Below are 17,894 nucleotides of genomic sequence, written 5' to 3'. Positions count from 1 at the left end.
TCCGTATTATATTATTATTTTACAGGTCAGTCACTAGTAGAGTTTCGTCAGACCTTCAACCACTTAGCCGCTGTTTTGAATTTCTTGAAGAATTAATGGAAGCGTGTTGAAGCCCTTTCCCAGAATTTGGCTCGACATCTGTACGGATTAAAATTTGCAGTAAGTATTCTTTGAATTTTGAGGGTATATAGCTGATAAGCGGGGAGATCTATCGAGATAATTATACGTTTGAATAAAGGAATAAACAAGTAGTGAATTATTCTCCTACAGGTTAGCGTCTACTAGACAGCGGAAGATCAGCGTCAATAAGTTTTTGATAGCATTGAACTGAAACTTCTAAGCACCGGAAGATAAAAAATTCAGAAGATCGAAGATGATCTGTGCTCGTACCTTCTTTTATAGCATTGAAGGGAATCATCTTAACATGACTGCTGCAGCTTGGCGTCTACTACCCAGAACGTCAGCGTTCATAAGTTCTTTGATAGCATTGGACTGAACTTACTTAGCATCGGCCGAATTAAAAAATTCCTTTTTGCAAAGACAGAAGATGATCGACGCTAGTACTTTATTGATAGCATTATTGGGAATTATCTAACTATCGGCAGATTACAAAATGGGGATTGGAAATGCAACAAGACTGTTTCAGTAGAAGGTGTAGCAGTTTCTGGAATTGGCCTTAAATTTAAACTGAATGGACTTTTATTAGTAAGTATTCCTTTACGTTTGAGAGTCTTTAACAGCTATGCAAGACGATCTAAAGAGGAGCGAAATGTAACGGTAAATCCGTATTATATTATTATTTTACAGGTCAGTCACTAGTAGAGTTTCGTCAGACCTTCAACCACTTAGCCGCTGTTTTGGATTACTTGAAGAATTAATGGAAGCGTGTTGCAGCCCTTTCCCAGAATTTGGCTCGACATCTGTACGGATTAAAATTTGCAGTATCAGAATCATCTAACCATGACTGCTGCAGGTTGGCGTGCACTACACTGAAGATCAGTGTTCATAAGTTCTTTGATAGCATTGAACTGAACCTTCTAAACACCGGAAGATTAAATAATTCAGAACACAGAAGATGATCTGCGCAAGTACCTTTTTGATAGCATTGAAGGGAATCATCTAACAATGACTGCTGCAGGTTGGCGTTTACGACACTGAAGATCAGCGTTCGTAAGTTTTTTGATAGCATTGAACATAGCCTTCTTATCATCGGCCGAATTAAAAAATTCCTTTTTGCAAAGACAAAAGAAAATCTGCTCTAGTACCTTTTTGATAACATTGAAGGGAATCATCTAACCATGACTGCTGCAGCTTGGCGTCTCCTACCCAGAAGATCAGCGTTCAAAATTTCTTTGGTAGCATTGGACTGAGCCTACGTAGAATCGGCCGAATTAAAAAATTCCTTTTTGCAAAAACCGAAAATGATCGACGCTAGTGCCAGTTTGATAGCATTATTGGGCATTATCTAACTATCGGCAGATTTCAAAATGGGGATTGGAGATGCAACAAGACTGTTTCAGTGGAAGGTGTAGCCGTTTCTGGAATTGGCCTTAAATTTAAACTGAATGGAATTTTATTAGTAAGAATTCCTTTACGTTTGTGAGTCTTTAACTGCTAAGCGAGATGATCTAAAAAGGAACGAAATGTAACGGTAAATCCGTATTATCTTATTATTTTACAGGTCAGTCACTAGTAGAGTTTCGTCAGACCTTCAACCACTTTGCCGCTGTTTTGGATTACTTGAAGAATTGAAGAATTAATACAAGTGTGTTGCAGCCTTTTCCAGAATTTGGCTCGATATCTGTACGGATTAAAATTTGCAGTAAGTATTCTTTGAATTCTGAGAGTAGATTGCTGGTAAGCGGGGAGATCTACCGAGATAATTATATGTTTGAATAAAGGAATAAACAAGTAATGAATTATTCTCGTACAGGTCTGCGTCTACTAGACAGCGGAAGATCAGCGTCAATAAGTTCTTTGATAGCATTGAAGGGAATCATCTAACCATGACTGCTGCAGGTTGGCGTCCACTACACTGAAGATAAGCGTTCATAACTTCTTTGAAAGCATCGAACTTGACCTTCTTAGCATCGGCCGAATTAAAAAATTCCTTTTTGCAAAGACAGAAAATAATCAGCTAGTACCTTCTTTGATAGCATTGAAGGAAATCATATAACCATGACTGCTGCAGCTTGGCGTCTACTACCCAGAAGATCAGCGTTCATAAGTTCTTTGATAGCATTGGACTGAACCTACTTAGCATCGGCCGAATTAAAAAATTCCTCTTTGCAAAGACAGAAGATGATCGACGCTAGTACTTTATTGATAGCATTATTGGGAATTATCTAACTATCGGCAGATTACAAAATGGGGATTGGAGATGCAACAAGACTGTTTCAGTAGAAGGTGTAGCCGTTTCTGGAATTGGCCTTAAATTAAAACTGAATGGAATTTTATTAATAAGTATTCCTTTACGTTTAAAAGTCTTTAAGAGCTATGCAAGACGATCTAAAGAGGAGCGAAATGTAACGATAAATCCGTATTATCTTATTCTTTTACAGGTCAGCCACTAGTAGAATTTCGTCAGATCTTCAACCACTTAGCCGCTGTTTTGGATTACTTGAAGAATTTATGCGGGTGTGATTGTGTTCGCTTGTGATAGTGTTTTTGAGAAAAAGTGTTTTGAGTGAAGTGGGTTTGTGTTTTTCTTACAGATATATGTGCCACTAGAATTTAATGCAATAATAATTCTTTGATAGCATTGAAGAAAATCATCTACACATCGGCAGATTTAAAAAATGGAATGAGATGTGCAACAAGACTCTGTTTCCACAGAAGCTGTAGCCGTTTCCGGAGTTTTCCTTACATTTAAACTAAATGGACTTTTCAGTAAGTAGTCATCTAACTGCTAAGCATGACGATCTGAGAAAAAGATATATAATGTTAGTTTAAATCCGAACTAATATCTTATTCTTTTACAGGTTGGCCACTTCTAGAGTCTCATCTTATCTTCAACCACTTAGCCGCTGTTTTGGATTACTTGAAGAATTAATACAAGTGTGTTGCTGCCTTTTCCAGAATTTGTCTCGACGTCTGTACGGATTAACATTTGCAGTAAGTATTCTTTGAATTTTGAGAATATATTACTGGTAACCAAGGAGATCTATCGAGATAATTATATGTTTGAATAAATGAATAAACAAGTAATAAATTATTCTCCTACAGGTTAGCGTCTACTAGAAACGGGAAAATCGGCGTCAATAATTTCTTTGATAGCATTGAACTGAACCTTCTAAACACCGGAAGATTAAAAATTCAGAAGACAGAAGATGATATGCGCTAGTACCTTTTTTGATATCATTGAAGAGAATCATCTAACCATGACTGCTGCAGGTTGGCGTTTACTACACTGAAGATCAACGTTCGTAAGTTCTTTGATAGCTTTGAACATCACCTTCTTATTACCGGTCGAATTAAAAAATTCCTTTTTGCAAAGACAAAAGATAATAGGCGCTAGTACCTTCTTTGATAGCATTGAAAGGAATCATCTAACCATGACTGCTGCAGCTTGACGTCTAATACCCAGAAAATCAGTGTTCATAAGTTCTTTGATAGCGTTGAACTGAACCTTCTAAACACCGGAAGATTAAATAATTCAGAACACAGAAGATGATCTGCGCTAGTACCTTCTTTGATAGCATTGAAGGGAATCATCTAAAAATGACTGCTGCAGGTTGGCGATTACTACACTGAAGATCAGCGTTCGTAAGTTTTTTGATAGCATTGAACATAGCCTTCTTATCATCGGCCGAATTAAAAAATTACTTTTTGCAAAGACAGAAGAAAATATGCTCTATTGCCTTCTTTGATAGCATTGAAGGGAATCATCTAACCATGACTGCTGCAGCTTGGCGTCTACTACCCAGAATATCAGCGTTCAAAATTTCTTTGGTAGCATTGGACTGAACCTACTTAGCATCGGCCGAATTAAAAAATTCCTTTTTGCAAAGACAGAAAATGATCGACGCTAGTATCATTTTGATAGCATTATTGGGCATTATCTAAGTATCGGCAGATTTCAAAATGGGGATGGGAAATGCAACAAGACTGTTTCAGTGGAAGGTGAAGCCGTTTCAGGAATTGGCCTTAAATTTAAACTGAATGGACTTTTATTAGTAAGTATTCCTTTACGTTTGTGAGTCTTTAAATGATAAGCAAAACGATCTAAAAAGGAACGAAATGTAACGGTAAATCCCTATTATATTATTATTTTACAGGTCAGTCACTAGTAGAGTTTCGTCAGACCTTCAACCACTTAGCCGCTGTTTTGGATTACTTGAAGAATTAATGGAAGCGTGTTGCAGCCCTTTCCCAGAATTTGGCTCGACATCTGTACGGATTAAAATTTGCAGTAAGTATTCTTTGAATTTTGAGGGTATATAGCTGATAAGCGGGGAGATCTATCGAGATAATTATATATTTGAATAAAGGAATAAACAAGTAATGAATTATTCTCCTACAGGTTAGCGTCTACTAGACAGCGGAAGATCAGCGTCAATAAGTTCTTTGATAGCATTGAACTGAAACTTCTAAGCACCGGAAGATAAAAAATTCAGAAAATCGAAGATGATCTGTGCTAGTACCTTCTGGGATAGCATTGAAGGGAATCATCTAACGATGACTGCTGCAGGTTGGCGTGCACTACACTGAAGATCAGTGTTCATAAGTTCTTTGATAGCATTGAACTGAACCTTCTAAACACCGGAAGATTACATAATTCAGAACACAGAAGATAATCTGCGCTGGTACCTTCTTTGATAGCATTGAAGGGAATCATCTAACAATGACTGCTGCAAGTTGGCGTTTACTACACTGAAGATCAGCGTTCGTAAGTTTTTGGATAGCATTGAACATAGCCTTCTTATCATCGGCCGAATTAAAAAATTCCTTTTTGCAAAGACAGAAGAAAATCTGCTCTAGTACCTTCTTTGATAGCATTGAAGGGAATCGTCTAACCATGACTGCTGCAGCTTGGCGTTCTTTGATAGTATTGAACTGAACCTTCTAAACACCGGAAGATTAAAAATTCAGAAGACAGAAGATGATATGCGCTAGTACCTTTTTTGATATCATTGAAGAGAATCATCTAACCATGACTGCTGCAGGTTGGCGTTTACTACACTGAAGATCAACGTTCGTAAGTTCTTTGATAGCTTTAAAGATTACCTTCTTATGATCGGTCGAATTAAAAAATTCCTTTTTGCAAAGACACAAGATAATAGGCGCTAGTACCTTCTTTGATAGCATTGAAGGGAATCATCTAACCATGACTGCTGCAGCTTGACGTCTACTACCCAGAAGATCAGTGTTCATAAGTTCTTTGATAGCATTGATCTGAACCTTCTAAACACCGGAAGATTAAATAATTCAGAACACAGAAGATGATCTGCGCCAGTACCTTCTTTGATAGCATTGAAGGGAATCATCTAACAATGACTGCTGCAGGTTGGCGTTTACTTCACTGAAGATCAGCGTTCGTAAGTTTTTGGATAGCATGGAACATAGCCTTCTTATCATCGGCCGAATTAAAAAATTCCTTTTTGCAAAGACAGAAGAAAATCTGCTCTAGTACCTTCTTTGATAGCATTGAAAGGAATCATCTAACCATGACTGCTGCAGCTTGGCGTTTTTTGATAGCATTGAACTGAACCTTCTAAGCACCGGAAGATTAAATAATTCAGAACACAGAAGATGACCTGCGCTAGTACCTTCTTTGATAGCATTGAAGGGAATCATCTAACAATGACTGCTGCAGGTTGGCGTTTACTACACTGAAGATCAGCGTTCGTAAGTTTTTGGATATCATTGAACATAGCCTTCTTATCATCGGCCGAATTAAAAAATTCCTTTTTGCAAAGACAGAAGAAAATCTGCTCTAGTACCTTCTTTGATAGCATTGAAGGGAATCATCTAACCATGACTGCTGCAGCTTGGCGTCTACTACCCAGAAGTTCAGCGTTCAAAATTTCTTTGGTAGCATTGAACTGAACCTACTTAGCATCGGCCGAATTAAAAAATTCGTTTTTGCAAAGACAGAAAATGATCGACCCTAGTACCATTTTGATAGCATTATTGGGCATTATCTAACTATCAGCAGATTTCAAAATGGGGATGGGAGATGCAACAAGACTGTTTCAGTGGAAGGTGAAGCCGTTTCAGGAATTGGCCTTAAATTTAAACTGAATGGACTTTTATTAGTAAGTATTCCTTTAAGTTTTTGAGTCTTTAAATGATAAGCAAGACGATCTAAAAAGGAACGATATGTAACGGTAAATCCCTATTATATTATTATTTTACAGGTCAGTCACTAGTAGAGTTTCGTCAGACCTTCAACCACTTAGCCGCTGTTTTGGATTACTTGAAGAATTGATGGAAGCGTGTTGCAGCCCTTTTCCAGAATTTGGCTCGACATCTGTACGGATTAAAATTTGCAGTAAGTATTCTTTGAATTTTGAGGGTATATAGCTGATAAGCGGGGAGATCTATCGAGATAATTATATGTTTGAATAAAGGAATAAACAAGTAATGAATTATTCTCCTACAGGTTAGCGTCTACTAGACAGCGGAAGATCAGCGTCAATAAGTTCTTTGATAGCATTGAACTGAAACTTCTAAACACCGGAAGATTAAATAATTCAGAACACAGAAGATGATCTGTGCTAGTGCCTTCTTTGATAGCATTGAAGGGAATCGTCTAACCATGACTGCTGCAGGATGGTGTGCACTACACTGAAGATAAGCGTTCATAACTTCTTTGAAAGCATCGAACTTGACCTTCTTAGCATCGGCCGAATTAAAAAATTCCTTTTTCCAAAGACAGAAAATAATCAGCTAGTACCTTCTTCGATAGCATTGAAGGGAATCATATAACCATGACTGCTGCAGCTTGGCGTCTACTACCCAGAAGGTCAGGGTTCATAAGTTCTTTATAGCATTGGACTGAACCTACTAAGCATCGGCCGAATTAAAAAATTCCTTTTTGCAAAGACAGAAGATGATCGACGCTAGTACATTATTGATAGCATTATTGGGAATTACCTAACTATCGGCAGATTACAAAATGGGGATTGGAGATGCAACAAGTCTGTTTCAGTAGAAGGTGTAGCCGTTTCTGGAATTGGCCTTAAATTTAAACTGAATGGACTTTTTTTAGTAAGTATTCCTTTACGTTTGAGAGTCTTTAACAGCTATCCAAAACGATCTAAAGAGGAGCGAAATGTAACGATAAATCCGTATTATCTTATTCTTTTACAGGTCAGCCACTAGTAGAATTTCGTCAGATCTTCAACCACTTAGCCGCTGTTTTGGATTACTTGAAGAATTTATGCGGGTGTGATTGTGTTCGCTTGTGATAGTGTTTTTGAGAAAAAGTGTTGTGAGTGAAGTGGGTTTGTGTTTTTCTTACAGCTATATGGGACACTAGAATTTAATGCAATAATAATTCTTTGATAGCATTGAAGAAAATCATCTACCCATCGGCAGATTTAAAAAATGGGATGAGATGTGCAACAAGACTCTGTTTCCACAGAAGCTGTAGCCGTTTCCGGAGTTTTCCTTACATTTAAACTAAATGGACTTTTCAGTAAGTAATCACCTATGTTTGGAAACCTCTAACTGCTAAGCATGACGATCTGAGAAAAAGATATATAATGTAAGTTTAAATCCGCACTAATATCTCATTCTTTTACAGGTTGGCCACTTCTAGAGTCTCGTCTTATCCTCAACAACTTAGCCGCTGTTTTGGATTACTTGAAGAATTAATACAAGTGTGTTGCTGCCTTTTCCAGAATTTGTCTCGACATCTGTACGGATTGACATTTGCAGTAAGTATTCTTTGAATTTTGAGAATATATAACTGGTAACCGAGGAGATCTATCGAGATAAATATGTTTTAATAAATGAATAAATAAGTAATGAATTATTCTCCTACAGGTTAGCGTCTACTAGACAGGAGAAGATCAGCGTCAATAAGTTCTTTGATAGCATTGAACTGAACCTTTTAAACACCGGAAAATTAAATAATTCAGAACACAGAACATGATCTGCGCTAGTACCTTCTTTGATAGCATTGAAGGGAATCATCTAACACTGACTGCGGCAGGTTGGCGTTTACTACACTGAAGATCAGCGTTCGTAAGTTTTTTGATAGCATTGAACATAGCCTTCTTATCATCGGCCGAATTAAAAAATTCCTTTTTGCAAAGACAGGAGATAATCTGCTCTAGTACCTTCTTTGATAGCATTGAAGGGAATCATCTAACCATGACTGCTGCAGCTTGGCGTTTACTACCCAGAAGATCAGCGTCCAAAATTTCTTTGGTAGCATTGGACTGAACCTACTTAGCATCGGCCGAATTAAAAAATTCCTTTTTGCAAAGACAGAAAATGATCGACGCTATTACCATTTTGATAGCATTATTGGGCATTATCTAACTATCGGCAGATTTCAAAATCGAGATGGGAGATGCAACAAGACTGTTTCAGTGGAAGGTGAAGCCGTTTCAGGAATTGGCCTTAAATTTAAACTGAATGGACTTTTATTAGTAAGTATTCCTTTACGTTTGTGAGTCTTTAAATGATAAGCAAGACGATCTAAAAAGGAACGAAATGTAACGGTAAATCCGTATTATATTATTATTTTACAGGTCAGTCACTAGTAGAGTTTCGTCAGACCTTCAACCACTTAGCCGCTGTTTTGGATTACTTGAAGAATTAATGGAAGCGTGTTGCAGCCCTTTCCCAGAATTTGGCTCGACATCTGTACGGATTAAAATTTGCAGTAAGTATTCTTTGAATTTTGAGGGTATATAGCTGATAAGCGGGGAGATCTATCGAGATAATTATATGTTTCGATAAAGGAATAAACCAGTAAAGAATTATTTTTCTACAGGTTAGCGTCTACTAGACAGCGGAAGATCAGCGTCAATAAGTTCTTTGATAGCATTGAACTGAAACTTCTAAGCACCGGAAGATAAAAAATTCAGAAGATCAAAGATGATCTGTGCTAGTACCTTCTTTGATAGCATTGAAGGGAATCATCTAACAACCATGACTGCTGCAGGTTGGCGTGCACTACACTGAAGATAAGCGTGCATAACTTTTTTGAAAGCATCGAACTTGACCTTCTTAGCATCGGCCGAATTAAAAAATTCTTTTTTGCAGAGACAGAAAATAATCAGCTAGTACCTTCTTTGATAGCATTGAAGGGAATCATATAACCATGACTGCTGCAGCTTGGCGTCTACTACCCAGAACGTCAACGTTCATAAGTTCTTTGATAGCATTGGACTGAACCTACTTAGCATCGGCCGAATTAAAAAATTCCTTTTTGCAAAGACAGAAGATGATCGACGCTAGTACTTTATTGATAGCATTATTGGGAATTGGGAGAGGAGCGTAATGTAACGATAAATCCATATTATCTTATTCTTTTACAGGTCAGCCACTAGTAGAATTTCGTCAGATCTTCAACCACTTAGCCGCTGTTTTGGATTACTTGAAGAATTTATGCGGGTGTGATTGTGTTCGCTTGTGATAGTGTTTTTGAGAAAAAGTGTTTTGAGTGAAGTGGGTTTGTGTTTTTCTTACAGATATATGGGCCACTAGAATTTAATGCAATAATAATTCTTTGATAGCATTGAAGAAAATCATCTACACATCGGCAGATTAAAAAATGGAATGAGATGTGCAACAAGACTCTGTTTCCACAGAAGCTGTAGCCGTTTCCGGAGTTTTCCTTACATTTAAACTAAATGGACTTTTCAGTAAGTAGTCATCTAACTGCTAAGCATGACGATCTGAGAAAAAGATATATAATGTTAGTTTAAATCCGAACTAATATCTTATTCTTTTACAGGTTGGCCACTTCTAGAGTCTCATCTTATCTTCAACCACTTAGCCGCTGTTTTGGATTACTTGAAGAATTAATACAAGTGTGTTGCTGCCTTTTCCAGAATTTGTCTCGACGTCTGTACGGATTGACATTTGCAGTAAGTATTCTTTGAATTTTGAGAATATATTACTGGTAACCAAGGAGATCTATCGAGATAATTATATGTTTGAATAAATGAATAAACAAGTAATAAATTATTCTCCTACAGGTTAGCGTCTACTAGAAACGGGAAAATCGGCGTCAATAATTTCTTTGATAGCATTGAACTGAACCTTCTAAACACCGGAAGATTAAAAATTCAGAAGACAGAAGATGATATGCGCTAGTACCTTTTTTGATATCATTGAAGAGAATCATCTAACCATGACTGCTGCAGGTTGGCGTTTACTACACTGAAGATCAACGTTCGTAAGTTCTTTGATAGCTTTGAACATTACCTTCTTATTATCGGTCGAATTAAAAAATTCCTTATTGCAAAGACAAAAGATAATAGGCGCTAGTACCTTCTTTGATAGCATTGAAGGGAATTATCTAACCATGACTGCTGCAGCTTGACGTCTACTACCCATAAGATCAGTGTTCATAAGTTCTTTGATAGCATTGAACTGAACCTTCTAAATACCGGAAGATTAAATATTTGAGAACACAGAAGATGATCTGCGATAGTACCTTCTTTTATAGCATTGAAGGGAATAATCTAACAATGACTGCTGCAGGTTGGCGTTTACTACACTGAAGATCAGCGTTCGTAAGTTTTTTGATAGCATTGAACATAGCCTTCTTATCATCGGCCGAATTAAAAAATTCCTTTTTGCAAAGACAGAAGAAAATCTGCTCTAGTACCTTCTTTGATAGCATTGAAGGGAATCATCTAACCATGACTGCTGCAGCTTGGCGTCTAATACCCAGAAGATCAGCGTTCAAAATTTCTTTGGTAGCATTGGACTGAACCTACTTAGCATCGGCCGAATTAAAAAATTCCTTTTTGCAAAGACAGAAAATGATCGACGCTAGTATCATTTTGATAGCATTATTGGGCATTATCTAACTATCGGCAGATTTCAAAATGGGGATGGGAGATGTAACAAGACTGTTTCAGTGGAAGGTGTAGCCGTTTCAGGAATTGGCCTTAAATTTAAACTGAATGGACTTTTATTACTAAGTATTCCTTTACGTTTGTGAGTCTTTAAATGATAAGCAAGACGATCTAAAAAGCAACGAAATGTAACGATAAATCCCTATTATATTATTATTTTACAGGTCAGTCACTAGTAGAGTTTCGTCAGACCTTCAACCACTTAGCCGCTGTTTTGGATTACTTGAAGAATTGATGGAAGCGTGTTGCAGCCCTTTTCCAGAATTTGGCTCGACATCTGTACGGATTAAACTTGGCAGTAAGTATTCTTTGAATTTTGAGGGTATATAGCTGATAAGCGGGGAGATCTATCGAGATAATTATATGTTTGAATAAAGGAATAAACAAGTAATGAATTTTTCTCCTACAGGTTAGCGTCTACTAGACAGCGGAAGATCAGCGTCAATAAGTCCTTTGATAGCATTGAACTGAAACTTCTAAGCACCGGAAGATAAAAAATTCAGAAGATCGAAGATGATCTGTGCTAGTACCTTCTTTGATAGCATTGAAGGGAATCATCTAACCATGACTGCTGCAGGTTGGCGTGCACTACACTGAAGATCAGTGTTCATAAGTTCTTTGATAGCATTGAACTGAACCTTCTAAACACCGGAAGATTAAATAATTCAGAACACAGAAGATGATCTGCGCAAGTACCTTTTTGATAGCATTGAAGGGAATCATCTAACAATGACTGCTGCAGGTTGGCGTTTACGACACTGAAGAACAGCGTTCGTAAGTTTTTTGATAGCATTGAACATAGCCTTCTTATCATCGGCCGAATTAAAAAATTCCTTTTTGCAAAGACAAAAGAAAATCTGCTCTAGTACCTTCTTTGATAGCATTGAAGGGAATCATCTAACCATGACTGCTGCAGCTTGGCGTTCTTTGATAGCATTGAACTGAACCATCTAAACACCGGAAGATTAAAAATTCAGAAGACAGAAGATGATATGCGCTAGTACCTTTTTTGATATCATTGAAGAGAATCATCTAACCATGACTGCTGCAGGTTGGCGTTTACTACACTGCAGATCAACGTTCGTAAGTTCTTTGATAGCTTTAAAGATTACCTTCTTATGATCGGTCGAACTAAAAAATTCCTTTTTGCAAAGACAAAAGATAATAGGCGCTAGTACCTTCTTTGATAGCATTGAAGGGAATCATCTAACAATGACTGCCGCAGGTTGGCGTTTACTACACTGAAGATCAGCGTTCGTAAGTTTTTGGATAGCATTGAACATAGCCTTCTTATCATCGGCCGAATTAAAAAATTTCTTTTTTGCAAAGACAGAAGAAAATCTGCTCTAGTACCTTCTTTGATAGCATTGAAGGGAATCATCTAACCATGACTGCTGCAGCTTGACGTCTACTACCCAGAAGATCAGTGTTCATAAGTTCTTTGATAGCATTGAACTGAACCTTCTAAACACCGGAAGATTAAATAATTCAGAACACAGAAGATGATCTGCGCTGGTACCTTCTTTGATAGCATTGAAGGGAATCATCTAACAATGACTGCTGCAGGTTGGCGTTTACTACACTGAAGATCAGCGTTCGTAAGTTTTTGGATAGCATTGAACATAGCCTTCTTATCATCGGCCGAATTAAAAAATTCCTTTTTGCAAAGACAGAAGAAAATCTGCTCTAGTACCTTCTTTGATAGCATTGAAGAGAATCATCTAACCATGACTGCTGCAGCTTGGCCTTCTTTGATAGCATTGAACTAAACCTTCTAAACACCGGAAGATTGAAAATTCAGAAGACAGAAGATGATATGCGCTAGTACCTTTTTTGATATCATTGAAGAGAATCATCTAACCATGACTGCTGCAGGTTGGCGTTCACTACACTGAAGATCAACGTTCGTAAGTTCTTTGATAGCTTTAAAGATTACCTTCTTATGATCGGTCGAATTAAAAAATTCCTTTTTGCAAAGACAAAAGGTAATAGGCGCTAGTACCTTCTTTGATAGCATTGAAGGGAATCATCTAACCATGACTGCTGCAGCTTGACGTCTACTACCCAGAAGATCAGTGTTCATAAGATCTTTGATAGCATTGAACTGAACCTTCTAAACACCGGAAGATTAAATAATTCAGAACACAGAAGATGATCTGCGCTAGTACCTTCTTTGATAGCATTGAAGGGAATCATCTAACAATGTCTGCTGCAGGTTGGCGTTTACTACACTGAAGATCAGCGTTCGTAAATTTTTGGATAGCATTGAACATAGCCTTCTTATCATCGGCCGAATTAAAAAATTCCTTTTTGCAAAGACAGAAGAAAAACTGCTCTAGTACCTTCTTTGATAGCATTGAAGGGAATCATCTAACCATGACTGCTGCAGCTTGGCGTTTTTTGATAGCATTGAACTGAACCTTCTAAGCGCCGGAAGATTAAATAATTCAGAACACAGAAGATGATCTGCGCTGGTACCTTCTTTGATAGCATTGAAGGGAATCATCTAACAATGACTGCTGCAGGTTGGCGTTTACTACACTGAAGATCAGCGTTCGTAAGTTCTTTGATAGCATTGAACTGAACCTTCTAAACACCGGAAGATTAAATAATTCAGAACACAGAAGATGATCTGCGCTGGTACCTTCTTTGATAGCATTGAAGGGAATCATCTAACAATGACTGCTGCAGGTTGGCGTTTACTACACTGAAGATCAGCGTTCGTAAGTTTTTGGATAGCATTGAACATAGCCTTCTTATCATCGGCCGAATTAAAAAATTCCTTTTTGCAAAGACAGAAGAAAATCTGCTCTAGTACCTTCTTTGATAGCATTGAAGAGAATCATCTAACCATGACTGCTGCAGCTTGGCTTTCTTTGATAGCATTGAACTGAACCATCTAAACACCGGAAGATTGAAAATTCAGAAGACAGAAGATGATATGCGCTGGTACCTTCTTTGATAGCATTGAAGGGAATCATCTAACAATGACTGCTGCAGGTTGGCGTTTACTACACTGAAGATCAGCGTTCGTAAGTTTTTGGATAGCATTGAACATAGCCTTCTTATCATCGGCCGAATTAAAAAATTCCTTTTTGCAAAGACAGAAGAAAAACTGCTCTAGTACCTTGTTTGATAGCATTGAAGGAAATCATCTAACCATGAATGCTGCAGCTTGACGTCTACTACCCAGAAGATCAGTGTTCATAAGTTCTTTGATAGCATTGAACTGAACCTTCTAAACACCGGAAGATTAAATAATTCAGAACACAGAAGATGATCTGCGCTAGTACCTTCTTTGATAGCATTGAAGGGAATCATCTAACAATGTCTGCTGCAGGTTGGCGTTTACTACACTGAAGATCAACGTTCGTAAATTTTTGGATAGCATTGAACATAGCCTTCTTATCATCGGCCGAATTAAAAAATTCCTTTTTGCAAAGACAGAAGAAAAACTGCTCTAGTACCTTCTTTGATAGCATTGAAGGGAATCATCTAACCATGACTGCTGCAGCTTGGCGTTTTTTGATAGCATTGAACTGAACCTTCTAAGCGCCGGAAGATTAAATAATTCAGAACACAGAAGATGATCTGCGCTGGTACCTTCTTTGATAGCATTGAAGGGAATCATCTAACCATGACTGCTGCAGCTTGACGTCTACTACCCAGAAGATCAGTGTTCATAAGTTCTTTGATAGCATTGAACTGAACCTTCTAAACACCGGAAGATTAAATAATTCAGAACACAGAAGATGATCTGCGCTGGTACCTTCTTTGATAGCATTGAAGGGAATCATCTAACAATGACTGCTGCAGGTTGGCGTTTACTACACTGAAGATCAGCGTTCGTAAGTTTTTGGATAGCATTGAACATAGCCTTCTTATCATCGGCCGAATTAAAAAATTCCTTTTTGCAAAGACAGAAGAAAATCTGCTCTAGTACCTTCTTTGATAGCATTGAAGAGAATCATCTAACCATGACTGCTGCAGCTTGGCTTTCTTTGATAGCATTGAACTGAACCTTCTAAACACCGGAAGATTGAAAATTCAGAAGACAGAAGATGATATGCGCTAGTACCTTTTTTGATATCATTGAAGAGAATCATCTAACCATGACTGCTGCAGGTTGGCGTTTACTACACTGAAGATCAACGTTCGTAAGTTCTTTGATAGCTTTAAAGATTACCTTCTTATGATCGGTCGAATTAAAAAATTCCTTTTTGCAAAGACAAAAGATAATAGGCGCTAGTACCTTCTTTGATAGCATTGAAGGGAATCATCTAACCATGACTGCTGCAGCTTGACGTCTACTACCCAGAAGATCAGTGTTCATAAGTTCTTTGATAGCATTGAACTGAACCTTCTAAACACCGGAAGATTAAATAATTCAGAACACAGAAGATGATCTGCGCTAGTACCTTCTTTGATAGCATTGAAGGGAATCATCTAACAATGACTGCTGCAGGTTGGCGTTTACTACACTGAAGATCAGCGTTCGTAAGTTTTTGGATAGCATTGAACATAGCCTTCTTATCATCGGCCGAATTAAAAAATTCCTTTTTGCAAAGACAGAAGAAAATCTGCTCTAGTACCTTCTTTGATAGCATTGAAGGGAATCATCTAACCATGACTGCTGCAGCTTGGCGTCTACTACCCAGAAGTTCAGCGTTCAAAATTTCTTTGGTAGCATTGAACTGAACCTACTTAGCATCGGCCGAATTAAAAAATTCCTTTTTGCAAAGACAGAAAATGATCGACCCTAGTACCATTTTGATAGCATTATTGGGCATTATCTAACTATCAGCAGATTTCAAAATGGGGATGGGAGATGCAACAAGACTGTTTCAGTGGAAGGTGAAGCCGTTTCAGGAATTGGCCTTAAATTTAAACTGAATGGACTTTTATTAGTAAGTATTCCTTTAACTTTGTGAGTCTTTAAATGATAAGCAAGACGATCTAAAAAGGAACGATATGTAACGGTAAATCCCTATTATATTATTATTTTACAGGTCAGTCACTAGTAGAGTTTCGTCAGACCTTCAACCACTTAGCCGCTGTTTTGGATTACTTGAAGAATTGATGGAAGCGTGTTGCAGCCCTTTTCCAGAATTTGGCTCGACATCTGTACGAATTAAAATTTGCAGTAAGTATTCTTTGAATTTTGAGGGTATATAGCTGATAAGCGGGGAGATCTATCGAGATAATTATATGTTTGAATAAAGGAATAAACAAGTAATGAATTATTCTCCTACAGGTTAGCGTCTACTAGACAGCGGAAAATCAGCGTCAATAAGTTCTTTGATAGCATTGAACTGAAACTTCTAAACACCGGAAGATTAAATAATTCAGAACACAGAAGATGATCTGTGCTAGTGCCTTCTTTGATAGCATTGAAGGGAATCATCTAACCATGACTGCTGCAGGTTGGTGTGCACTACACTGAAGATAAGCGTTCATAACTTCTTTGAAAGCATCGAACTTGACCTTCTTAGCATCGGCCGAATTAAAAAATTCCTTTTTCCAAAGACAGAAAATAATCAGCTAGTACCTTCTTCGATAGCATTGAAGGGAATCATATAACCATGACTGCTGCAGCTTGGCGTCTACTACCCAGAAGGTCAGGGTTCATAAGTTCTTTATAGCATTGGACTGAACCTACTAAGCATCGGCCGAATTAAAAAATTCCTTTTTGCAAAGACAGAAGATGATCGACGCTAGTACATTATTGATAGCATTATTGGGAATTACCTAACTATCGGCAGATTACAAAATGGGGATTGGAGATGCAACAAGTCTGTTTCAGTATAAGGTGTAGCCGTTTCTGGAATTGGCCTTAAATTTAAACTGAATGGACTTTTTTTAGTAAGTATTCCTTTACGTTTGAGAGTCTTTAACAGCTATGCAAGACGATCTAAAGAGGAGCGAAATGTAACGATAAATCCGTATTATCTTATTCTTTTACAGGTCAGCCACTAGTAGAATTTCGTCAGATCTTCAACCACTTAGCCGCTGTTTTGGATTACTTGAAGAATTTATGCGGGTGTGATTGTGTTCGCTTGTGATAGTGTTTTTGAGAAAAAGTGTTGTGAGTGAAGTGGGTTTGTGTTTTTCTTACAGATATATGGGCCACTAGAATTTAATGCAATAATAATTCTTTGATAGCATTGAAGAAAATCATCTACCCATCGGCAGATTTAAAAAATGGGATGAGATGTGCAACAAGACTCTGTTTCCACAGAAGCTGTAGCCGTTTCCGGAGTTTTCCTTACATTTAAACTAAATGGACTTTTCCGTAAGTAATCACCTATGTTTGGAAACCTCTAACTGCTAAGCATGACGATCTGAGAAAAAGATATATAATGTAAGTTTAAATCCGCACTAATATCTCATTCTTTTACAGGTTGGCCACTTCTAGAGTCTCGTCTTATCCTCAACAACTTAGCCGCTGTTTTGGATTACTTGAAGAATTAATACAAGTGTGTTGCTGCCTTTTCCAGAATTTGTCTCGACATCTGTACGGATTGACATTTGCAGTAAGTATTCTTTGAATTTTGAGAATATATAACTGGTAACCGAGGAGATCTATCGAGATAAATATGTTTTAATAAATGAATAAATAAGTAATGAATTATTCTCCTACAGGTTAGCGTCTACTAGACAGGGGAAGATCAGCGTCAATAAGTTCTTTGATAGCATTGAACTGAACCTTTTAAACACCGGAAAATTAAATAATTCAGAACACAGAACATGATCTGCGCTAGTACCTTCTTTGATAGCATTGAAGGGAATCATCTAACACTGACTGCTGCAGGTTGGCGTTTACTACACTGAAGATCAGCGTTCGTA

This window comes from Diabrotica virgifera, chromosome 7 (assembly GCF_917563875.1).
Source record: "Diabrotica virgifera virgifera chromosome 7, PGI_DIABVI_V3a".
NCBI lineage: Eukaryota > Metazoa > Arthropoda > Insecta > Coleoptera > Chrysomelidae > Diabrotica > Diabrotica virgifera.
The sequence above is the reverse complement of the archived record's forward strand: the minus strand, read 5'-3'. Positions refer to the sequence as shown.